The sequence below is a fragment of the Lissotriton helveticus genome, chromosome 6, assembly GCF_964261635.1.
Source record: "Lissotriton helveticus chromosome 6, aLisHel1.1, whole genome shotgun sequence".
NCBI lineage: Eukaryota > Metazoa > Chordata > Amphibia > Caudata > Salamandridae > Lissotriton > Lissotriton helveticus.
In genome coordinates this window covers 122,994,542-123,019,695 of record NC_136067.1, presented here as the reverse complement: position 1 = coordinate 123,019,695, position 25,154 = coordinate 122,994,542, and positions in this window count along the sequence as shown.

The following is a 25,154-nucleotide window of genomic DNA, read 5'->3' as shown; positions in this document are numbered from 1 at the left end:
CGAAAAGAACTAAAGAGTGGACTCCCTGAAATCTACAGGTTAAAAGAGCTCAACTGGAACATCACCAACTAAATCTACACCTGGGAGACCCATCAGTGGATTTGTAAGGGTTTTGTACCAGTGGATTGTGGGAACTGAATTACTTAACTTTCAAGGACCATTTCGGAGCTCCCAGACCCTTGGAGTGAGTTTGAGACACGTTGGGACCCCTTGAGGAACTTCAGGAAGAAGTTCAAGAAGTTTGGAGAACTTTGGACCAACTTTGAAAAAAAGCTCCATAGAGGGACCGATTCAACCTGGCCAGCCAGGCCGCCTGCCTTCAACCGTGAGCAGGCCAAACCAACCAGGTTTGTCCCGCTAAAAGCGCCATAGCTCCAACTTTCAGAGATTGACCAGTACTATAGAAAATCTGAAGCCGGCAAACCCTCACCGGGGCAGGCTACATGAGGAGCATCGAGAGACCCTGCGAGAAAAAACTCCAGAAAAGTTTCTAAGTCCGCTCGTAGAAAAGGTGACCGGGAGCAACCGCGAGAACCAAGCCGCCTGGCTTCCATCGCGTGTCGGCCTGGATTCCTGGGTTGTCCCGCTGAAGCAATCTTGAAATATTTTCTCCGTCTGCTCCAGGGAAGTTGACCGGGACCTCGTCACAAGTCAAACAGGCGAACCCTCACCGAATCCGGAGTGGCTGGGAGCTTCGAGGGGCCTCTAGAAGAAAAGCTCTAAAAAAGTTTCTAAGTGTGAAGGTAGAAACTGAGACCGGGACCTGCCGGGGGTTGTAGCCCCTCAGGGCTCCATCGCGCCCGGCCTGAAAATTTTACTTTGCCCTGGTCTATTGCGAGCAGGTATTAATATATGGTGCTATAATCTTCTAAGTGCTATATTTTATTAAATCTTTGAAACTTCATATCTCCAGTTCCCTACATTGGATTTTTTTTGTTTTGTTGTCATTTTAAAGATAACAATATTTCCTATTGTTAGAAATTGGTGTTGGATTTTTATTATGGGTTGTGTCTTAATTATTTACTGAAATTGTGTTTTTAAATGCTTTACATCCCTGTCTTTGAAGTTAAGCCTGTCTGCCCGCAGCCACGTTACCCAGGGTTGGGCATAGAAATAATTTTCTAAGACCTCTGCTGAATCCTACCATGTGTTAGTGGCCTTATTGCCAGTGGCAGACCTACATTTGCCCCTACCAATAACCCATTTTACAACAGCCAGTCATTGCAATTATTGCTGAATAGGTGGGTACTGTTGGGCATGCTTATCAGTGTTTGAGGTGGGTAACATTTACACTTAATCAGTCAATTCCAATGTAATTAAAGTTATCAAAACTTGTGACAGATTGAAATTAGGAATGTAATTAATATGAGAAAAGTTATGTTTTAATAAATATATAAAAACTTAAACTCCAAAGCTCACCTGTAACCTAAGCTGATATTTATCTGTATTTTGTTCCAATGCAACCCATATTCTGCATTTTACTTGTCATGTAGCATCATGCGAGGTAAAGCAAGAGCAATACAACACTAAAGCCAGATGTACCAGGTCACACAAGGTCACCTTGCATGGCCCTGCAGTGCTTGATAAATCTGGAATAACTCAAGGCGCTGACTTGCGTTACTCTGCACCAGGGAGACATTTCGTGGGTGGAGTGTGGGTGTTCCCACACTTCCACCCATGGATTCTGCAGCATTCCCATTTTTAGCAATACTGGTAGACCTGGGAATGCGTCAGAATGCTCAGGCACCCAGGGGCACTATTAGACCTCTTTCTGTGGTGCTTTATGTGTTCTATTCTGCAGCACACTTAGAAAGAATAAAAAGCCTCACAGGATGTTCTTGTGCAGGAAGATGTCCCTGCCTGAACACAAAGATGCCTTCCTGCATCTCAGGCACCCTTGCACCATGATGCAAAGGTGCCTGCACTGGCGCTAGGCGGCCAAAAGAGTGCCAGCGCAAGGAGAGGATTGGGATGTGCAATATATTGTTAAATGTGGAGCATTCCTTCCTCTCCCTTTCACGTAGTGTAGCTCAACAAGATCTCTTGATTCAATATTGATAAATCTGCCTATTGATAAGTTTCTGTGAACTCCTCTGCTTGTAGCCAAGACAAGTGGTAGGAAGAAATATAGATCTAGAAAGAGTTTCATTTTTATATGTCATGGGGAGCTCCTTACTTTGCTGCTAGTGATCTGTAGGCAAGATGTGCTGTCCCATGTCATGCATTCTTCAAGTTCCACTGCCTACAACTCACGCTGCTCCATCTACTCTGGTGGCACCAGTCTGTCCATATTTTGGGCACTACCAATCAAGTGAAAATAGAGCAGCAAGAGCTGCTGGATGCTGTACCCTTTGTGCTGGAGGATATGGTGGGTTTGAGCCAAATAGTGCCCAGGGTGGCTGTAGTGTCTTGTAAGGTAGTGGTGACAGGAGCCTTTTGGTTACTGATGGACTCTGTAGAATTGTTATGTAAGTGTTTGGGTATGGTGAATAGAGTTCACATTTAGAATGTTGAATTCACAGTTCCACGCAGAGGAATTAAGACGTGTAATAACAAGCTCCGTATAAGATGTATTAATTTACGAAAATGGGAATAACATCTTCCCTTTGGTATTTTACTCACATATCCTTTAATCAATACAGCATTCATTCATACTTCATATATGCACCATCAAACTCCCAATTCAATAGTTGTAGTGCAAAAATACTTAAATGGTATAGTAAGTATAATAGGTTTATTAAAAATAGTGTATAGTATTTTTCCACCATAGTTTAAAATGACAATTCATACATAAAAACCATTTCATGAATATAGGACTAACCCAACATAGTCTAATTCTCACACAGGGGTCAAAAGGACCATAAGGTCCAGTTACAAAGTCAGCCTATATTTTGTAACATCACAATGAACGACACTGTAAACCCCAATGGCTGGAAGACAAAGAGAAACATTATTTTTAACAAAGAAGAAAGAAGAGTGACAAAAAGAGAGACAAAACATATACAACAATACACTTATTTATTGTTCATTTGTAGTTCGTAAACGAATCCTAGGTGCAGTAAACACAGGCATCTGCAAAGTTTTCGTCAAATATGCCAGAGTACCCAAAGGATTAAGTCTGTCCAATGCGTCGACACGTTTCAGTGGTATTATACCAATAGCAACCACCTTTTTCAGGACCAAGATTTGCTTCCCTCTTTAAGACCGTTGTCTGTACATCCGATTGGACCATTTGATTTGTCAAGTTCTTAGAGTTCATTCTTTTAGCCAACTTGAGAATTGCTGCAGACTGTTGTTGAAGCCCGAGTGCACACTTACTAACCTCAGCCTTCCAACTGAAATTATAGGTTCAGGTTACCCCCAGTAAACAAAATCAAACACACGCTCAAGGGGGGAGTTCTTAACCAATATACTTGTTTGGGTAGTCCCATGGAGGTTCAGTATGATATATGTTTTGCTTATGTTTAGCTCTAAACCCCATTGGAAGCAGAACTGAAGAAATCAGTTCAGAATTGCTTGAAGGCCGCTTGACATTTTGGAGATTAGTAGTGTATCATCCACAAAAAGTTAATACTGTAATTTTCAAGGGACCAATTTAAGGAGCATCCTTTTTAGGGAAAATTAAACCCCCAGCCAAGTCATTTAAAATAGTGCAAAAAGGGTCAGGGCCAGCACCCACCCAAGGCGCACTCCTCTTTCTATCCCAAATGCATCAGTCAACTCCCCATTCTGACCATATCTGAAATGTGCAGAATTGTTCTCATGAATCCTAATAAGGATATTTAAAATATTGTCTGGGACTCCAATATTGTCTAAAACTCCCCATTGTTGCCTTCGTGGAACCATGTCGAACATAGATTTTAAATCTACGAAAATGACGTAATGGCATCCTTTACCCAGCACTACATTTTTCCAATATATTGTCAGAAATCTAGCTATTTCATCCAGGGTGCTAATTTTAGGCCTGAAGCTCGCTCGAAGATCTGAGAACATATTGGTTAGAGCCCAGTCGATCACTTTCCCTAACACTTGTCGGAAAAAGATCTTGAGCCTATCTCATCGGATAATTGGCTTATAGTTACCAGCATCGTTATGCTGCCCTTTTTTGTAGATTGGAACAATTTTGGCATTAAGCCAAGATTCTGGGATGGCACTCCCTTCAAGAATCTCTCTTGTTTAGAAGATTTAAATAAGTTGCCCAATTGTGGGGTTCTGCTGCCAAATGATCGGACGGAATGCAGTCTGGACCTAGAGCTTTTTTTAGGATGATCGATTCCAAGGCCCTTACAGAATCTGAACTGGTTATCATCAGGGGACATACTTTCCCATGAGCAGTTGTAAGACCAGTATTGATTAGCCTCCAGCCACCCCATTTAGGAAATATTTGTATGGCAAACCTGCCCGCTTCCCCCCTCAATGGGAGCAAAATAGAGCTTTCCAAAGTGGTAAACCCAGTGTGGCGGTCGAACATTTTAGGCAAATGAGCTGGTTGGAAAATGGCTGCAATGGGCTATAATGCTCCATGGCTGCCATGGGTTATAATGCTCCAAATTGTTTTTGAGTTCCTCTCCACCATTGCCCCTTTGCTTCTTGATAACCTTACTGACCTATTTAATACATCACTGTTACAATCAACGGTTCCTGTGATATGGAAGTCTGCTAGAGTCAGGCCAATCCTAAAATAACCTTCTGCAGACCCTAAAATTCTGACCAACTATCGGCCGATTTCGTTACTTTCCTATTTTGGAAAGGTGCTTGAGTCTTTAATCAATAGACAACTTGTAATCCATCTTGAAAGTAATGGCCTGTTGATCCATCACAGTCGGGTGTTAGGGCTGCGCACAACACTGAGACAGCGCTGGTGGAAGCCGTGGACAGTATCAGGCTGGCACTGGATAAGGGACAATCATCTATCCTTCTACTGCTAGATCTGTTGGCTGCCTTCGACACCATCTCCCACAGCATTCTGGAACAACAGCTCTGGGAGGTTAGTGTCAGAAGGAGGGCTTTGAAGTGGCTCAAGAGTTATTTAACCGATCGAGCCACCGCAGTCCAGATAGGTAACATGGTTTCATGCAGTCGACCAGTAAGGATGGGAGTACCTCAGGGCTCCATTTTGAGCCCAATGCTCTTCGATCTCTATGTAACTCCACTGGCCAGGGTGATCAGATCATATGGTTTTGATGTAGTGTCATACACCGATGACACTCAGATTTTGATCACCCTTGGTCCTGATTCCATGGACTCAAAAACACGTTGTATTAACTGCATGTTGCACGTTGACAGATGGATGAGCACTAACCATCTGCAACTTAATGGTAACAAGACCGAGGTGATACTCTTTGGGAAGGCACCTGAGCACTGGTCAAAAGACTGGTGGCCTCCCAAACTGGGCCCCTGTCCAATTCCTAGGCAGGCAGTGCGCAATCTTGGTATTCTAATTGATGACCAACTATCAACGAAGAACCAGGTTAACCAAACGATTGCCACCTGCTTTGGCATCATGCGCAGTTTGCGCAAAATCTTTAAATGGATCCCGATAGAAGCTAGGAAACCTCTAGTACAGGGACTATTCATTAGCTGGGTGGATTATGGGAATGCCATGCTGACACCAATAAATGAAGATCTGCTGTCCAGGATACAGGTTCTGCAAAATACAGCGGCCAGGCTGTTGTTAAATCTTCCGTCTAGATCACCCTCAGCACCCAGCTTAAAACTCCTTCACTGGCTTCCTGTAAGGAAGAGAACCAGGTTTAAAACTCTCTGCCTGGCACACAAGATCATGTACAAGTGGTGCCCCAGCTACTTGGCAAAGAGACTCATCTGGCACCAGCCTCGCAGGCCATTAAGTTCCAGTAATACATTTCTCCTCACCCCTCTCAGAGTTTGTACTGCCAAAAATGGCAGAAAATCATTTTCCTCCTTGGCGCCCACCCTCTGGAACAAATTGCCCCCCTACCTACGCATTGTCACTGATCACAACTGCTTCCGTAGGGAGTTAAAAACATGGCTGTTCGATCACTAAACCAGCAAGATCTTCTCTCTAGCCAGAAAGTCAGAGTTGTCCATCAGCGCCATGAGACCTTTGGGTGATAGGTGTGCTCAATAAATATCCCTGATTTGATTGAATTTGATTTGATGTTTATTCCTAAGCATGGCCAGTTGCTGTTCCAGATACATTACATCACTTTGCCACAGAACGTGCTCCATTAAGAGACTTAACAAAAAGAATGCTTCATTTTACTGGTCACACAAATTTAAAAAAAGTTTTTACAAAATCAATCAATCAATTGAGAACACCACTGAAATGGCCTACTTTGATCTGAAGCTTCATACAGAGGTTGTTGTTGATGCAAGCCCGGTCAGGTTGGGCGTGATCCTTGCCCAACACAGTGAACACACAAATGTTCTATGGCATATTGTGGCATGTGCAAGCAGAGGTTTGTCACAAACTGAACATGCCTAGTCACAACATGAGAAAGAAAGTTTAGCAGTGGTGTGGGCTCGTGAACATTTACATGTATTCTTATATGGAAAACCTTTCACTCTTGTAACAGTTCATCAAACATTGCTTACCATCTTTGGCAACCCAAAGCCAAGTTGCCTCCTATATTTGAAAGTTGGGGTTTAAAACTACAGGAATATGGCTACACTATTGTGCACCAACCATGGAAAGATCAAAATCCTGCTGACTACTTTTTATGAGTGCCAATACAATATCATGGTAACCCTTCCAAAGCGACTGAAGGCTACACTAACTTTATTGAACAGTCCAGTGCACCTGCCTCCATTTTCATTTGAAGAAATCATTACTGCAACAAGTAAAGAGAGTGACATTTTGATACTAAAAGACATTATTGCCCATCAATATTGGAAACAGCACACTCGACGTCTCACATATGACAGCAAATATCAGAAGTTTAAAAATGTAAACGATAAACGGTCCATTAATCAAGAAAGTATTGTCTTATAAGGTTTGAGAATTGTCATACCAGTGATGCTGCAAGAAAAAGTAATTGAAGTGGTCCATGAAGGAAACCGTGGAATTTTGGCCACTAAATGAGCTCTCCGAGACCCAGTTTGGTTTCCTCATTTTGATGAGAGAGTTCAAAGAGAGTTGAAGGCCTGTCATTTGTGCAATTGCCTATCTTCCTAAATCACACAACATACCTTGAACATGTCTGATTTACCAGAACATGTATGGTAGAGAATTGTTGTCGATTTCTTTTGTCCTCTTGACAATGGGCACCACCTGATGGTGGTTATTTATGTATACTCCAGTTTCTCTTTAGTAGAAGATCTCTCATCAATCACTCAGAGGTCATAGAGAGGTTAGATAGCATTCCTAAAAACACAGGGGGGTATATTACCAACAACTAGCGATAATTTTTGTCTCTAACTTGTTTAGAGACAAAAATTATCGCCGCACATCGGCGATTTTTATCGCAGATAAACCTTGCTATTAGCAAGGTTTATCGGAAATGCGATAAAAAACTCCCGCAATGCATGAATATCGCTGAAAAGTCAGCGATATTCATGCATTATCGAGCAAATGCTCTTAGCCATGTTATCCACCTCCCATTGGATAACATGGCTAAGAACTGCTCAGGGCAGGTGTTAGCTTTTGGAGATATTCGCGCTTAGCGCGAATATCTCCAAAAGTTGGTAATAGGAGATAGCGATGTTAGCGACTGTTTCCAGTCGCTAACATCTTGGCACGCCCACTTTGCATGTCATTAGTGATAAATATCACTGACATGCAAAGCGGGGCCCAAGATGGTCGCTATCTCCTATTAGCTGTCGCTAACTGGTGTTAGCGACAGCTTGGTAATAGGGAGATAATTTTATCTCCGCTTTCTTGGCTTTTAAAGCCAAAAAGCGGAGATAAACCCCCTTGATAATATGCCCCTAGGTTTCCTTCAAAAGTCTGACAATGGCCCGCCGTTCAACAGTCGAGAATGTCGAGACTTTTTGAATCATCTCAATGTGAAGCATCAGAAAAGCACACCTCTTTGGCTATACGCCAATGGCTTTGATGAATGCTTTATACCAACACTTAAAAAAGACCATCCTGTGTGCTACATTGGAGAAGCTTGATCTGAAATCTGCTCTCCATAATTCTCTTCAAGCTTACCGGTCGACTCTGCATTCAACGACAAATGAAAGCCCTGTCACCCTGATTTTGCAGGAGCCATGATGACCAAGTTACAACAATGGACCAACAAAAGAGTTACAAAAGAAGGTGAACTTTGTCAAACAGACTTGTGCTGTAAGCAAAAGATGAACGTATATGCCGAGAAGCATCGATGTGCCAAGAACACTACTTTAAAGGAAGGAGAGTGAGAATCGGTGAGACAACAAAGAAAACGCAAATCTGATGCTCCCTTTGAAAGCATGAATGACTGAATGAAACATATTTGTTATAGCGCAAGACGGCTACTCAAATGAGTGTCCTGGCACTGCCAGCAACGGTTAAGAAAACTGTGGAGTGCTACTAGATTTTAAAAACCCATGTTTTCAAGTGTTTCTTAAAGACTGAGACATCTAGGATGGAACGTAGGGAGACTGGGAGCCTGTTCCAAACCTAGGCCCATAAGAACCCAAAGGATCTACTGCCCATTCGGGCTAAACGTACTTTAGGAGTATAGGCACGGTTAGAGGAGGAGGATCTTAGGGATCGAGCAGGGATATAATGCTTGACTCGTTTGGTAAGGTAGCTGGCTCCTATCCCATGAAAGGCTTTAAAGAAGACGACAAGAGCTTTGAATTTAATCTTCTCCCTTAGTCTCAGCCAGTGAAGTGATTTAAGGAAGGGGGTACATTGAAGACCTTGGTTTTTGTTGGAGAATCGCCCTGGCTTTGGCGTTCTGTACCACTTGTAGGTGCTGTATAAGATAGCAAGGAAGACCCAAATACATGGCATTTGCGTAATCCAGTCTTGATGTCACCAAGGCCTAGACTACTAATTTCCTGGACTCAATTGTCGAAAGAGGAAGAACTGTTCTCAAAGTGTGCAGAACGCCAAAACAGGTGCCAACCATAGCTTGGACCCGGGACTTCATGGACAATGTGTTATCAGTTACTGACAGCAGGTTGGCCTAAGAAGACAATCTCTAATTTATCAATGCTGTACCCTTCCAAATTGTGACTAGTAAAGGACACATTGTAACGGGAGGCATGATTAATAAGAATGTTGGTTATCTCATCTATAGAAAACATCATGAGCACCTACATGCTATACTGAAGAGGCTCCTGGGAGATTGCTAACCCTATACAAAGGAGAAGGAGAAAGCATGAAGCCTGGCTTATTATCCTTAGGCCATTTTTTCACTGTTTGCAGAGGCTTCAAAGATGCTCAGAAGCAAATGTAGGTTCTCAACAGGTTTATCTGAGAGGAGACAGTATTTATATTGTAAATGTCAAAAGTTCTACACAATAATTTTTAATTGTGTGAAATTTAAAGGTAAATAGTAACAAACATAAAATTAAATTGTTAAAATGGAAATGTATAGATCTCTAATGTAATATTAGTTTTTTTTACTTTTATGATGCTAGAGTATTTTAAAAGCATTTCTGTAATGAGTAATGATTAGATGAGTAGTCAATCCAAAGAAAGCAAACATTAAACATACATGTTCATAAAGTTGAACTTTCAAAACTTTCTTTTCTTCGCACAAAAATACATGTGTAGTAGCACATGTAAAGATACCCAGAACTTCCAATGAACAGCAGACAGGACATCATTCTCAAAACGCACTTTCACCTTTAGTTCCAAATACTAATATACACTTTCCATCCCTTTGCTGCTCAAACTCTTCCAGCTGAGCATGGGGAGTCAGCCAGCAGCTTTGAGGACCATCCTGTACACTGATGCCATACAGGGGTGCTGCTTATGTGTCTGGGATGGCAAGCACTTATTTTTGTTGGCCTTAATCCTGACACAATGACAAAGGTCCTTGGTGTGGTCACTTTATGCACTGCAGTGCATTACATTCACTTGCCAGATTTGGGACCACGCTGGTATGCTTAACTGTACATTTGGACCAGCATTAAGGTAAAGGTACTTGACAATGACCCACTAAGAGATGATGTTTAATTCACTCTTAAAAAATGGGGAGGCCTTTTCATCAAGTTCCTCAGCCATGTTGGGAGCCAGAATTCTCCGAGTAACTGCTAGATGAAGGATGATGGTACATAGACAAGAGGATTGCTTAGAATTAAAACACAATGTCTGACTTCCTCTTCCTGTATGTCATTTCCTGTTTGTAGCAGTAGGTGGAGAGCCCCGCTCCAATTGAGAAGTGCCCACTTCGCATGCAGAGGACCTACGCACACAGGGTGGAGACTATGCATGTGGGATGGAAGCTCCCATCATGTACTACAAGACTTCCCAATGTCATACATTAACAAATTCAAAGAATTGATGGTTTGTGTAGCTACTTTATCTGTGTTAAGTTAGAATCTTAGTATTTTTGCCTTAAAACATGAGTATAGTATTTTGAGATATTGCGGTTGCATGTTGGTAATGTTAAGTGTTACAATGTATAAGAAAATACAGGCAACTACTTTCTAATCTTGAGCATAGTATTTGAGATGGAGATAATATTCAAAGTAAACGGAGTTCTCTCAGGATGGTATCTATCAACAGTGTCATAGCTGTCCATCAGTTATTATTGATAAGATACTGTCCAATTACACAAATGTGGCAACTAAACTAGCAGCTCAAGAGGAAAATAAGTTGTCCATCTGATCCTGCACCTGTACACCCTGACCTTTTGTTCCCCACACTCGGTAGCCAGATGTAGACAGAGATCAGGGTCAAGATCAATATGTTAGCCTCTTTGTGCGGAGAAGTTACGCAACATGCAATAGGCTACAACAAACTTGCACAAAATGCTTGGGGAGTCGCCCAGCACCTACCCTGTATGGTCAAGACATCTGAATCATCACTTGAAGACCCAAAAATGTGTTCAATAATGGTTGTTCCATATTGTAGCTCTGATGTGGTACTGTGGTTGTACTTATGTAGAGTATGAGGAGATGGGAGGGAGATCATACCTGTCATCACCTGTAAAAAACAATTGTGATTTTCTAATTAAGGGGTCTCTATTCAAATTGTGTTTATGTTTGAGATGCCTGCTTCAGAAACAAATGCAGACCCTGTGTGAAATGTTGATAAATAAATCCGGACAATGGTATTGTGTTTAGGTATAACAGCGCCACATAGAATAATGGCACAAAATATTGTGAAAAAGCCAATTATTAAACGGTGCTAAAAGGTGAGGAGAACCATCAAACTCCCCAGGACAGGCCTCAGCCCTCAAGAACATATAACACTCCTTAGCACACGTATATCAATTTTCAGAGTAACATTGGAACGTAACATGTTTAGTAAATACAAACATAAACAATAGGCAATAAATTCTACTTCTTTCTTCTTTGTCATTCACTTTAATGTGTCCAAAACTTCACTATATGTTCTCTACAGCCAACATTTGTTTTGTCGCAACCAGGAGGTCATCCTGCGACTTTTTCATGGCTCTGTGATTGTACAAACACAAAAAGACCAATATGTATATTGTGAAAACAGTCCCATTGATAACAACAGCCCAAAATCTCATTAGTTTCAGGACCAAACACGATCAATGTGTACCTCATGCACATGGTGGGAAAGATATAAAGATCTTCCAAAGGAAGGAGCAAGTGGTCTCTCTGACTGGACTAAAATTAAAAATTAGTGGGGCCCGAAATGCATTGGGCATGACAACTTGTGGGCATGATAAGTTGTAAGATGAAATTTATACAGATGTGTTTACAACATCAAGATTCAATGAATTTGTTATATTCTGTTTAATCAGTACATGTGTTGCATAAGAATTTGTAACCTCGAATTAATAATACATATCGAATGGAACTCAAATAACATCTTGTGGTGTTTTCTTTTGAATTTTGGAGTACAAAACATTCACATTATGAATATAGTTAAACCCAAAAGGGACTAGCTACAGTGCGTAGAGGGCAAGCTGCTTTGCTTGATTTTGTTACTCTCTGACTGGACTGCCATTTTTCGTCGGGAGTATCAAGGAAAGGTTTGAGTTTCCTTAGGTAGCTCAGGTGGAATCTGGCTGATTTGGCCATTGAGTTGATGTGGTCCCGCATGCTCAAGTTACAGCGAGGGTGATTCCGAGGAGTCCACTATGGTCGGAGGACAGTTTAAGGCTGTGATGGCTTTAACCCATACCTGAATCTCAGGGTTGTTTTTGGAAGGGGTAATTAGTAGAAATGATGTCTTCTTTGCGTTGAGTTTGAGTTGATTGGAGGAGAGCCATTGGACAGTCAGGGCTACATTCAGGGAAAGAATATCCTCTGGCGAGGAGATTTTGATGTAGACCTGGGTGTCGTCAGTGTACATGTGGTAGGAGATATTTGCAGTGTGTAGTACTTTGGCAAGCGGCTCGAGGTAAAGGTTGAAGAGGGTAGGGGACAGAGTTGACCCTTGGGGGACTCCAACCGTGACCAGAGAGGGAGCAGCCAGGTTGCCATTTATTAGGAATCTCTGAGAGCAGTTGTGGAGGAAGGACCTAAACCATTCAAGAACAGAGCCATCCATTCCCATCCTGAGTTTGAGGCGTTCAAGTAGTTTTTCATGGTTGAGCGTGTTGAAGGCCGTGGATAGATCTAGGATTAGGAGACAGGTTTTGCCTTGGTCATGGGCATCAATGCCAATTTTGAGAAGGGTGGTTTCCGTGCTGTGCCCTAGCTATCATTATGAACAACTCATTGCACCATCAGGATTCAAGCAAGCCGGGCCGAAGACGGCTGTAATGCCAGAAACCGGTCCCCGGAAGCTTGTTTCCTTTCCAGTGAAGAATTGGCTTGGTAGTTTGGTCTGCCCTGTTCCCATGATGCACTGGGCCAGGGACAGACTAATTTGCATATAGCCAGGTTCTGAACTGGGATGGTGCAGTGAGCTAAAAAACGGTGATGGATCAAGCCCTGATCTGTTGACTGGGTAGGAGTGTTCTGATTAACTCAGATACTCTGTCCATCACCACCCCCTTTTTGTAATTATTTTGGCCACCATGAGTGTGGAAGGGTATGCTCAGACATGAGTCCCTTGCTCATTGCACCATCAGGATTCAAGCAAGCCGGGCCGAAGACGGCTGTAATGCCAGAAACCGGTCCCCGGAAGCTTGTTTCCTTTCCAGTGAAGAATTGGCTAGGTAGTTTGGTCTGCCCTGTTCCCATGATGCACTGGGCCAGGGACAGACTAATTTGCATATAGCCAGGTTCTGAACTGGGATGGTGCAGTGAGCTAAAAAACGGTGATGGATCAAGCCCTGATCTGTTGACTGGGTAGGAGTGTTCTGATTAACTCAGATACTCTGTCCATCACCACCCCCTTTTTGTAATTATTTTGGCCACCATGAGTGTGGAAGGGTATGCTCAGACATGAGTCCCTTGCTCATTGCACCATCAGGATTCAAGCAAGCCGGGCCGAAGATGGCTGTAATGCCAGAAACCGGTCCCCGGAAGCTTGTTTCCTTTCCAGTGAAGAATTGGCTTGGTAGTTTGGTCTGCCCTGTTCCCATGATGCACTGGGCCAGGGACAGACTAATTTGCATATAGCCAGGTTCTGAACTGGGATGGTGCAGTGAGCTAAAAAACGGTGATGGATCAAGCCTTGATCTGTTGACTGGGTAGGAGTGTTCTGATTAACTCAGATACTCTGTCCATCACCACCCCCTTTTTGTAATTATCATTATGAACAGACATTTCATCATTTGATCCTTTCCCAGATGTGTCACCCTGAGAAGTAACATTTTCTTCCAACACATTTCCATTAAATACATTGTCAAAAATCAATTGTCGAGCCTTGGTATCAAACTCCCAGAAGGTACAGTCACCAACATCATTATTTGTATTCATTTATTTTTTAATTAACTCTTTTTTGTATGATCTAATGCCAACAATGGTACCCTTATTCCACCGCCCAAGATTAATTACGATCAATAAAACAGCGGTGCGTGTATCTCTCACTATTTGTGCAGGAGTGGAATAATTTGACTCACCCTTATTTGCTTTTTTGTTTTTTTAACAAGAACCCAGTCTCCAATTACAAGTTCTTTTGTTTTTATTGTACTTCAGAGACTTCTACTATCTCACTACCATCTCCCAGTGACTCAGAACACCCTTCGCGAGCTTCCCTAAATCAATTCTCGCCCTTAGATCTAGAATCTCTTAAATCCCTTGCACTTCAAATAAAATTAGGTTCCCCCCTCGACCCAGTGCCCCCTCAGAAGATGATCATGGCTAGCCAAGTCATTTTCCCCACCTTCATGGACCTACTTAATAGCTCCATGCAAACAGGAGTGGTTCCTTCCTCCTGGAAAAAAGCAATGGTGAGAGCACTGCTTAAAAAGCCCAACCTCAACCCTACGGATTCCAACAATTACCGTCCAATATCCCTGCTGCCGTGGGCAAGTAAAATTCTGGAGAAACACATTAACCTCCACCTCACCAATTTTCTTGAAGAAAACTCCCTTCTGGATTCTACCCAAACAGGATTCCGTCCAAAACACGGCACAGAAACTGCCCTCCTGGCCGTAACGGAGGAATCCAGGAGGATCTTGGATCAAGGAGGGTCAGTGGCAGTGATCCTCCTTGATTTAAGCGCCGCGTTTGATACGGTGTGCCACAAATCCCTGATGTCTCGTTTAGCTGATCTGGGGGTCTCAGGAAACGCTCTTGACTGGTTGGGTTTCTTTTCGAGCGGAAGGACCTTCCAGGTCTTTGATAGCGACTCCTGCTCCACTAGCAGACCCCTAAACTGCGGGGTACCCCAAGGCTCTTCCCTAAGCCCCACGCTGTTCAATGTGTACATGAGACCGCTGGCTGAGGCCGTCCGACAACACGGTATCAAGATCATCTCATACGCGGACGACACTCAGCTGGTGGTCTCCCTGGCACAGAAGAACAGCATGCTCCCCCAGTCCAACCTAGCAGCTTGTCTGGAGGACGTCGTACGATGGATGACAACATCCTCATTAAAACTTAATGGTGATAAGACCGAGATAATGCTCCTTGGTCCCCCCAGCCTCACTCCCCTGGACCAGCTATGGCCTCCCAGTCTGGGTACCCCTCCATCCCCGAAGGAGAACATTAAAAGCCTCGGAGTTTGGCTGGACAAAACCCTGACCTTTAACACTCAGGCAACCAAAACAGCAGCAACCTGCTTCGGGATTATCCGAATGTTGAGAAAAATCCTGCCCATTCTGCCCATGGAAGCTAGACAGGTCGTTATTCAGGGCCTCATCCAATCTAGGCTCGACTTTAACAACGCCCTCTACTTAGAAGCCCCTGACTACGTGCTGCAGAAACTTCAGCGCACACAAAATTGTGCAGCTCGCACGCTACTCCAAATCCCACCCAGAGAATCCGCTAAACCAGGGATTAGGTCACTCCATTGGCTCCCGGTTAGGGACAGAATAAAATTCAAGACCCTGTGCATATCGCACCAAGCCTTCCATAGAGCTAGTCGTGAGATTAACCACACACTTCTCACCCCCTACTGTCCCGGCAAATCACTTCGCTCAGAGAACTCATTTCTGGCTGCAGTTCCCAGAGTCAAAAGAGCCAGAGCAGGAGGCAGGTCCTTCACGCTCAATGCGGCTAAGCTATGGAACTCCCTCCCCTTCTCACTCAGGTCCATCCATACACTCTCATCCTTCCGTAAAGAGCTAAAAACATACCTCTTCAGAAATTAGCCCTCCTCCTGTTTTATCGTCTCCTCCCTCAGAGCTCTGTTACCTTTACTTAGCGCTTGGACGCCCTCGGACAGCAGTTTGCGCTTTACAAAACCCCTTCACTTCACTTCACTTCACTACTTGACTTCTCTGGTTTATCGACTGAAAATATGTTCCTGTTTTCAAAGTGTTCTCTAACACAATCATTCACATTGCTATGACTTTGCAAATGCTTGTCCACAGAATGCAGATTTACAGACTTACCACAACATGGCTCAAGAATTGTTTTTGATCTCTACCTTTCAACAAAAAATAAAGAGAAAAGACAGTAATTGAATGAGGAGTATTAAGGAAGTCCAGACTTTTTCTCTCAAATGTTGTGAATTCACCTAGCGTCTCTGCTGGTTCTACTTGTTTTAAACATTTACTGTTTTGTGCTTTTTAATTTCCCCACATCCTGCATCCTTATTTTATTAATGCCAGCATTTTAGACGGGGCATTGGACTTTGTACTCACGCGCTCGTGTTGCACCGACACCAGTCCACTACAGCTGTTGGTGTTTGAGTGGAGGGCGGTCCACACGGCATGGCACACCTCCTGACACATCAGACGCTACGCGGCTTGGCGGCTGGCGGAAGGGAAACTATTTAGATGCCGATACAGTGGACACGCTGTGGGCGGAGAAAAGCCCGTCTGCGCCCGTCCACGCCTGGCCCGGGCCTAGTGCCAGAACTCCTGGCTCAATTCCCATCTCTTCCCTGTAATGCTCTAAGGAGGAACTGCTTAATCTTAATTCTAATGGAGCATACTCTAAGTGTGTATGCCTAGCTACAATTGAAAACAGACTAGCTTGCCCATGCTGTTTTACTCTTCCGCCAAAACTGAATATTAGAGCGCTTCGCTTTCCACTAGAAGGATTGAATATAAAGCCCCAGGCAGATGATATAAAACAGGCTATAACATGTGGACTCATCAATGTGAGATCCCTGGTTAAACATAAGTATGAAACAGCCGAGATGATAACCACCCATAAAAGCGATGTGCTCTTCATTACAGAAACATGGGCCAAGGCAGCTTCTGACCCAGATTTTGTCACTGCAACTCCCATAGGTTTTCGGTCATTTAGAATAGATAGACCATTAAAAAGAGAGAGAGGGAGTAGCAATTATTTTGAGAGAGCAGTTTGCAGCCAAGTTCGCTCCAGCCTCCACTCCTTTTTTTGAGGCACTTCATTTTTCCATCGAAATAGCCTCCAAGATAACGTTTAACGGTATACTGCTTTATCGCCCTCCCAGAGCCAGGAGCACATTTGTGCAGAATTTAGATGGACTCCTGAAACCCGCACTGGCTAGTAACTATTTTACCATTCTTGGGGATCTAAATATGTATTTAGAAGACTTGGAAGATAAAGAGACGGCTATTCTATTAGATGCACTAGGGGCGTTAGGCCTTTCTCAGATGGTCTCTGCCCCCACTCATAATGCAGGACATACGCTTGACCGAATTTTCAGCTCCGTAGCCGGATTGTCAGTGAAAGAAGTCCTTCCTCTGACTTGGACAGACCATTTTTTAATTAAATTTAATCTTGTAGCCCCTACAGTTCAGTCAATTAAGACAACAACAAAAAAACCTCAACAACTAACATTGCCTGGAGCAAAATAGATTTGGCTTTATTTCAATCCTTTTTGGAGGAAACACAGTTAAATTTAAATACACTGAATGGCTAAATGATGCTATAAAAACCTCAGTGCCTATCAGGAAAACCTTAGGGAATCGGGGTGCGCCTCGGCCCCCTGGTTCTCAGAAGCTCTACGCAAGGAAAAAAAAAATGGTGCCGCAGAACGGAAAGGTGCTGGAGAACCAATAAGACATGGCTTGGCAGTTCGGGCTGGACTGTTCCCATGAGGCACAGGGTCAAGACTGATTTGCATATGGCCATGTCTGAACTGGGGTGGTGAGCAAAATAACGATGGATTAAACCCAGATCTGTGACTGAGGGTGAATGTTTTGCCATTGTGCAACATTCCATCCATCAATTGTTGTTTTTGCATTCGTCACCCAGAGTGGGACGGGTATGCTCAGACGTTAGTCCAGTGCTCTCCACGCCACTGGAATTAAGCTATCCTGGCTGATGATGGCTGATAGCCAGAAACCGGTCCTAGGATGCTTGATTCCGGTCCAGGGAAGACATGGCTTGGCAGTTCGGGCTGGACTGTTCCCATGAGGCACAGGGTCAAGACTGATTTGCATATGGTCCTGTCTGAACTGAGATGCTGTGGTGGGCAAAATAACGTTGGATTAAACCCAAATCCGTGACTGGGGGTGAATGTTTTGCCATTGTACAACATTCCGTCCATCAATTGTGTTTTTGCATTTGTCACCCCGAGTGGGACAGGTATGCTCAGACTTGAGTCCCGTGCTCTCCATGCCACTGGAACCAAGCTATCCTGGTGATGACGGCTGATAGCCAGAAACCGGTCCTAGGATGCTTGATTCCGGACCAGGGAAGACATGGCTTGGCAGTTCGGGCTGGACTGTTCCCATGAAGCACAGGGTCAAGACTGATTTGCATATGGCCATGTCTGAACTGGGGTGGTGTGGCGAGCAAAATAACAATGGATTAAACCCAGATCTGTGACTGGGGGTGAATATTTTGCCATTGTGCAACATTCCGTCCATCAATTGTGTTTTTGCATTTGTCACCCCGAGTGGGACAGGTATGCTCAGACTTGAGTCCCGTGCTCTCCATGCCACTAGAACCAAGCTATCCTGGTGATGACGGCTGATAGCCAGAAACCAGCCCTAGGATGCTTGATTCCGGTCCAGGGAAGATATGGCTTGGCAGTTCGGGCTGGACTGTTCCCATGAGGCACAGTGTCAAGACTGATTTGCATATGGCCATGTCTGAACTGGGGTGGTGTGGTGAGCAAAATAACGATGTATTAAACCCAGATCTGTGACTGGGGGTGAATGTTTTGCCATTGTGCAACATTCCGTCCATCAATTGTTGTTTTTGCAACCGGAGAGCCAACTATGACAAAGCAGAAAAAGATTTATATAAAACCATACTAAGCAACTATAAAAATGTATTAAAAAATGCTAAGAAGGATTACTTCACTCAACAAATTGAGGAAGCGAAACACATCTCCAAAGAGCTATTGAAAATAGTTAATAATTTAGCTTCACTGACAAAGACTGATGTGAAAAAATGGGACCAAATTTCTTGTGATTCTATTGCATCAGCTTTTAAATCTAAAGTGATGAATATTTATAACGTTTTCTTAACCACACCTGACCATGATTCTATAGAGCCGACCATATATGATGAATCTCGGGGAAATAATTTTTGTTCATTTCCCCAATCCTTTCTGAGGTGATAGCTAAACACATACTAGAGGCTAAATCCGGTTCGCCAACTGATCCTTGTACTCCTGCTGTTCTTATAAGTGGTTAGCCCCATACTCACTCAGATTTTTAACACTATGTTCAAATTAGGCAATTTCCCTTCCAAATGGAAAGATTGTTCCATTCTTCCTTTGTTGAAGAAACCAAACCTGGACGCGACTAATTCAGCTAACTACCGACCCATTGCCCATCTTCCACTCCCGGCTAAGATAGTTGAAAAAATTATGAACAAGCAACTATCTCAGTTCATCCTGGATAACGATCTTCTCGACCACTCTCAGTATGGTTTCCACAGGGAACACAGTACTGAGACTGCATTCATTAATGCCACTGAGGAAATCAGAATGGTGATGGATGGATGGAGGATCCTCCTCGATCTGTCAGCCGCTTTTCATACGGTCGATCACTATTTACTGCAACAACCGCTGGAATCGATAGGGGTCCAGGTAACAGCACTGACCTTATTGGCCTCCTTCCTGAAAGAAAGGAGGCCAGTTTCCAATCACAATCTTATATTCTGCCCTTTGGAGTTCCCCAGGGATCATCCTTAAGTCCAACTCTTTTTAATATATATGTTGCAGAACTTGCTCCTTTGATTCGAACGTTTTGGTTCAATTTGACACCCAGATAGTTGTGGCAGCATATAATAAACAAACGACTCCCTCTCTACAGTTCCAGAACTGTATTAGAGAAGTCGACCAATGGATGGGACTGCACTGCCTGAAGCTTAACTCTAAAAAAACGAGATTAATATTTTCGGTGAGTTAAAACCTAGTTGGGACAATCTTTGGTGGCCAGCAGAGATGGGCGAAGCACCTAAACCTGTGCTAAAGGCAAAAAAGGTAGGCGTATGGATCGACAAAAAGCTAGCACTATCTCATCAGACTAATGCTACTGTCACTACCTCCCATTTATGATAAAAAAACGTAAGAAAGTCAAGCCTTTCACCCCTTCTGACTCTCGAAAGCTGGTGGTAACCGCTCTGGTCCAGACTGAATTGGATTATTGTAATAGTCTCTATTTGGGCATGCACAAACATTTTCTTAAAAAACTTCAATCCATTCAAAACATAGCTGCTCGAATGCTAGGTAACGTCCCCAAATACGATTCCATCTCCAAGGAAATTCGCAGACTCCATTGGCTCCCAGTGGTCAAAAGTATTGAGTTTAAGGCCCTCTGTTTAGCGTTCAAGACTTTAAATAATACAGGACCGCTATCGCTCAAAAAGCTATTTGTTTGGTACCATCCAGCCAGACAGCCCTCAGGTACAAGACTGAAGAAGGTACCCAGAATACCCACCTCGGGTTGGGGCAGCCGGAGTCTCTCTTATGGTACCGCAAAGTTGTGGAACATGCTACCAGCCGAGCTGAGAGGAGCGGCCTCCCTCACGAGTTTTAGGAGAAAGTTCACAACTTGGCTTTTCCAGAACTGAGTAACTAGGAGGAATCACTGCAGTCAATAGCGCCAAGACACCCAAGAATTTGTGCGCTCAACAAGTCTCATTAACATTAACAAATGCCTACGCACATCCAAATGAGATGCTAATGCTGCTTGTATTCCTTCTTTGAAAAACCTAGTTGTACTTTCCAGTAAGCCATTGGCAGTGGGAAAATACAGTGGTGTCTTCTCGTCCTTAATGACACCATTACAAAGAGGCGACATCTCACCCCAACCAATCGATTAGCTTAGTTGTGCCTGCCTCGGCAATTCGTTCAAAAACGTACTCCTTTTGCATTCCAACTCCTTTTGCATTCCAACTTTCTGCTCATTAATATTACTCATAGTTCTTATTTACAATATGCTTGAATTCCACAGGCAGAGTGATCATGCAATTTCCCAAGTTTCTGGTGTTCTCACTGTGCCCATCCTGATCACTTCGCCTGTGGAATTCAAGCATGTTGTAATTAAGAACTATGAGTAATATTAATGAGGAGAAAGTTGGAATGCAAAAGGAGTATGTTTTTGAACGAATTGCCGAGGCAGGCACAACTAAGCTGTGCGATTGGTAGGGGTGAGATATCGCCCCTTTGTAATGGTGTCATATTTAAAGAGTGCGTTTTGGGCATTGCACTCACCAGTCTGCACGAAGAAAAACAGTGAAATAATTTTTAAAGTGTAAAAGGTGTGCACCCTGTCCTTGTATTTGATGATTCTCATGCTTAATGCCACGCTTGTTCAAAAACTCCACTATTTTCTTTGAAGTGAAATGTGCATGGTCTGGGACTACCGACCACCCTCTCCCCATCATGCAAACAACATTTACAATCCCCGTAGTAAATTATCCAGGCGAGAGAACTCTTTGCAAGGCATGGGGTCTCACCACCCCCCTGCCGTATTTATTAAAATATGAAAACAAATAAATATTGAGAAAATTAAACATTATTTACATAATTATTAAATGCAAAATTCAGACATTAGATTTACAGCAATGTAGACAGGTATGAAGGGCTAACTTAACAAATGTCTAATACAGCGTGTTCCTAACCGAATCAAACATCCTACATATCAATGTTGCATTCTAATAATTTCTGGGCCTACGGCAAGGTCGTTAACCGGTGTCAGATCCTTCCCCCAGCTACGCCCTCACATGCGCAACAAGGGCCCGGTTACTGGGAGAGTTCGTTCCTCTCCTGGTTACCCTCGTACGCTCCGTGAACTCCATTTAACCAAAAAGGAGGGCCCTTTCACTCGCGGCATTTGCTGACGTCATAGTGTATGTGTGGGGTGGCTACCAGCCCGAGGAAAGCGTGACTCCCTCTCCCGCACCCTTCCAAGCAAGCGGATATCCTGCCCCTGAAGTTCTAGGAGAGACCAGTGGCCCCTCCCCCTGGGCAACCCCATTCGATAATGGTGCCGCCCCCTAAGGACCTTAAATTGCTGCTCATCAATTATGACCTTACAGCCACAGGCCAGCATAGTTGACCGACTATCTGCCCCCCGCCCCTAAATGCCTACACTGAAAGGTCATACCTACCTTGCAAAACCTTCTAACCATGCCAGTATGTTCTATACTAATAGGCCATTACCTGCTTCAGTCAAGTGGACCCCATCCCGTAAGTAGAACTGATCTCCCCAAATGCACCAGTGTGGGATACTCTGCAGTTGAGGTGTTCGAAATAGCTTCTCGATCTTGTTGTTGACCCTCTTTACCGAGTGATTCAACGCCCTAACTGTTTCCCCTCCCCTCCACTGAAGTCTAGGTATTAAATGTGACCACACTATGGTGCAACTCGGTAGCAACTTCGCCAGCCAACCCGCTACTGAGATAATCTCTTCCAACAAGACCCTTCTGCCCAGCGTCACCAAATCGTTCCCCCCCAGGTGCAGGATAACCAATGAGGGCGGTGGGGTGTGTCTTTCAAGTAAGTTGGAAATAAAGCCCCTAAGCTGTCTGAGGCAGAGCCCCCCTCTGCCATGAAAGGGAACATTGAAACCCCCGCTCTCCGCCCTCCATCTACACCCTCCTGAAAGGAAAAATGGTTTAGCACGCTTCACATAAGAATGACCAACAACCCATACTACATGTGTCCTCCTCTTGTCTTCCTGCCGTTGCCGAGTTGTTGGTGGTTGCATTTGATGACCCTGTGGTAGTTTCTGTCCTGCCTCACAGGCCCGAGAAACTGAAAGATAAACATACACAAGGCAGGTGTCAGGGGGGTGTAGTTGACCCTCACAACAGATGCAGCCGCACATAACGCTTATAGGCATTGGAAGACCATCTCCCAATTCTCTTCACACTGTTGGCATGCAATACTCTCGCAGTGGCCTCGGTGGCCGCCCCTATCCGGAAAGAGTGTGTCCCAAATTCCTTGGGGTTCAAACCCGCTTTGGCGATTGCCATTGCCAACACTCTCTGGAACTGAAACCTGGTCAAAGGGGTAACAATGCTCCCAACGCCACACCTGCCCGTTGTCTGATGAACTCCTCCACATGCGACACTGGGCAGCACGGGTTGTTCGGTGCCCGGTGTAGCACTAAACTATCCTCCCGGGCCTCCTGATCAGTTTTGGATTTCCGAATGGTCACCCACATTGAGTTGCCCCATATCGTAATGTCTACCAACTGCAGGCCACCTAACCTGTCGAGTTTGTTCTTAGCCACTAGTTCACTTAACCGCAATGCCCAGTAAAATGCCAGGGAAAAAGCAGCTTTAAATAGGAGTACCTCCCCCGAAAAGCTGCATGTGTCCGGCAGGGCAACCAATACCACTGCCAACCGTTCTAAACCTATCAGCCTTCTGCCATCGGCGGTATTTGCCTGTAGGCGCCGCCACCCCTTCATCGCTTTTCGTACCAAGAAGCTATTCCTGGGATCCTTGGCCGCCTTTGCCTGTGCGAAGAAAGAAACAGCTGCCTTGTGTCTGCTAGCTGTCGCAGCTGAGCGCCCCTCCTTGTGCAATGAGTCCTATTATCTAGTAAAGTTTGCCTCCTGATCCTATTTGGCCTCCCAATCCTGTCCCAGAAAATTACAGTAAGACCTGAACGTCCCTTCGTAAGCTGTCTAGGTCCTGGCAGCTAGGCTGGCTGCCACGAGGTCCTGTAGTTGGGGGCCCCAATCTGCCAAAGTGTTGTTGGGAAGTGTGCTGGTAAAGCCTCTGCAGCTGGTAGGTGTTCCCTGAATACCTGCATCTTAAAGCGAGAAAGGACGTCAGCTGCGTTATTCAAGACCCCTGGAACATGTTTGGCCCTGAATTGCACGTTCAACTTCATGCATCTTAGCACAATTTCCTTCATAAGGCAGAGTATCAACTTACACCGTGCTGCCTGTTGATTGATGCATTCTACTACTGTCATGTTATCCGACCAGAAAATCACGGATCGATTAGACAATTGATCAGGCCAAACCCTTAAAGCAACCCATATTGGGAAGAGATCCAGAAACCCAATGTTCGCTGTCAAACCGCTCTCCTCCCACCATTCGGGCCACTTTTGTGCCACCCACTTGTTGCCAAGTATGGCACCAAACCCTACACTGCCAGCAGCGTCGGTCCATAGTCCTAACTCCGCCAAGGTCATGGGGGGGGCACCCCACACTACTCTGCCATTGAAATCCTCCAGGAATGCAATCCATATCCGCATGTCCTGGCAAACCTCGACTGACAGTCTCGTGCGATGATGCTTGTCTCGCAGGCCCTTCATGGCCTGCGCAATTGAGCGGGAAATAGGCGCGCCATAGGGATGACCCTTAATGCAAAATTCAGCTGGCCCACAGTGTGCTGCAACTGCTGTAATGTGACTTTCTCCTTAACCAAACATTGTTGTAGGGCTGCCCTGAACTTCGCAATTATTTCATTGGGTAACCTGAAACAACCCTCAACGGAGTCCAATTCGATGCCTAAGAATTCCAGGCATGTAGATGGCCCTGCCGTTTTTCCTGGTGCCAGCGGGACCCCAAAAGCACGCATGAGCACGCAAAAGTCACGCAATGCCATGCACACTCCTGTGAGCCCGCCACCCCCAGCAAAAGAAAATCGTCAAGGTAATGCATCACATGCTGGTGCCCTGTAGATTGTCTCAAAACCCATTCCAGGAAAGAACTGAATGTCTCAAAGTAAGCACATGATACAGAGCAACCATGGGCATACACATGTCCATATATTATTTGCCTTCGAAGGAAAAGCCCAGCAGGTGTTGGTCAGATGGATGTACTGGCAGTAGTCTAAACGCGGGCTCAATGTCTGATTTTGCCATCAATGCTCGGGGCCCAAAACTCTCAACATCTCTACTGCCTGATCAATAGAAGCATATCTTACGCTGCAAATGCTCTCGTCAATCGCATCATTCAATGACAAGCCCCTAGGTGCAGAGAGATTGTGTATGAGTCTGAATTCGCCCTTTTCTTTTTTCTGGACCACCCTCAGAGGTGAACAGATAAAATCCGGTACTGGGATGTCAATGAAGGGACCCGCTACTATACCTAGGCGCAGTTCTTTCTCAATTTTCGCCGCTACCACCCCAGGATTGTGTTTCACTGACAACTGGTTCCTACACTGCGGTGTCCCGG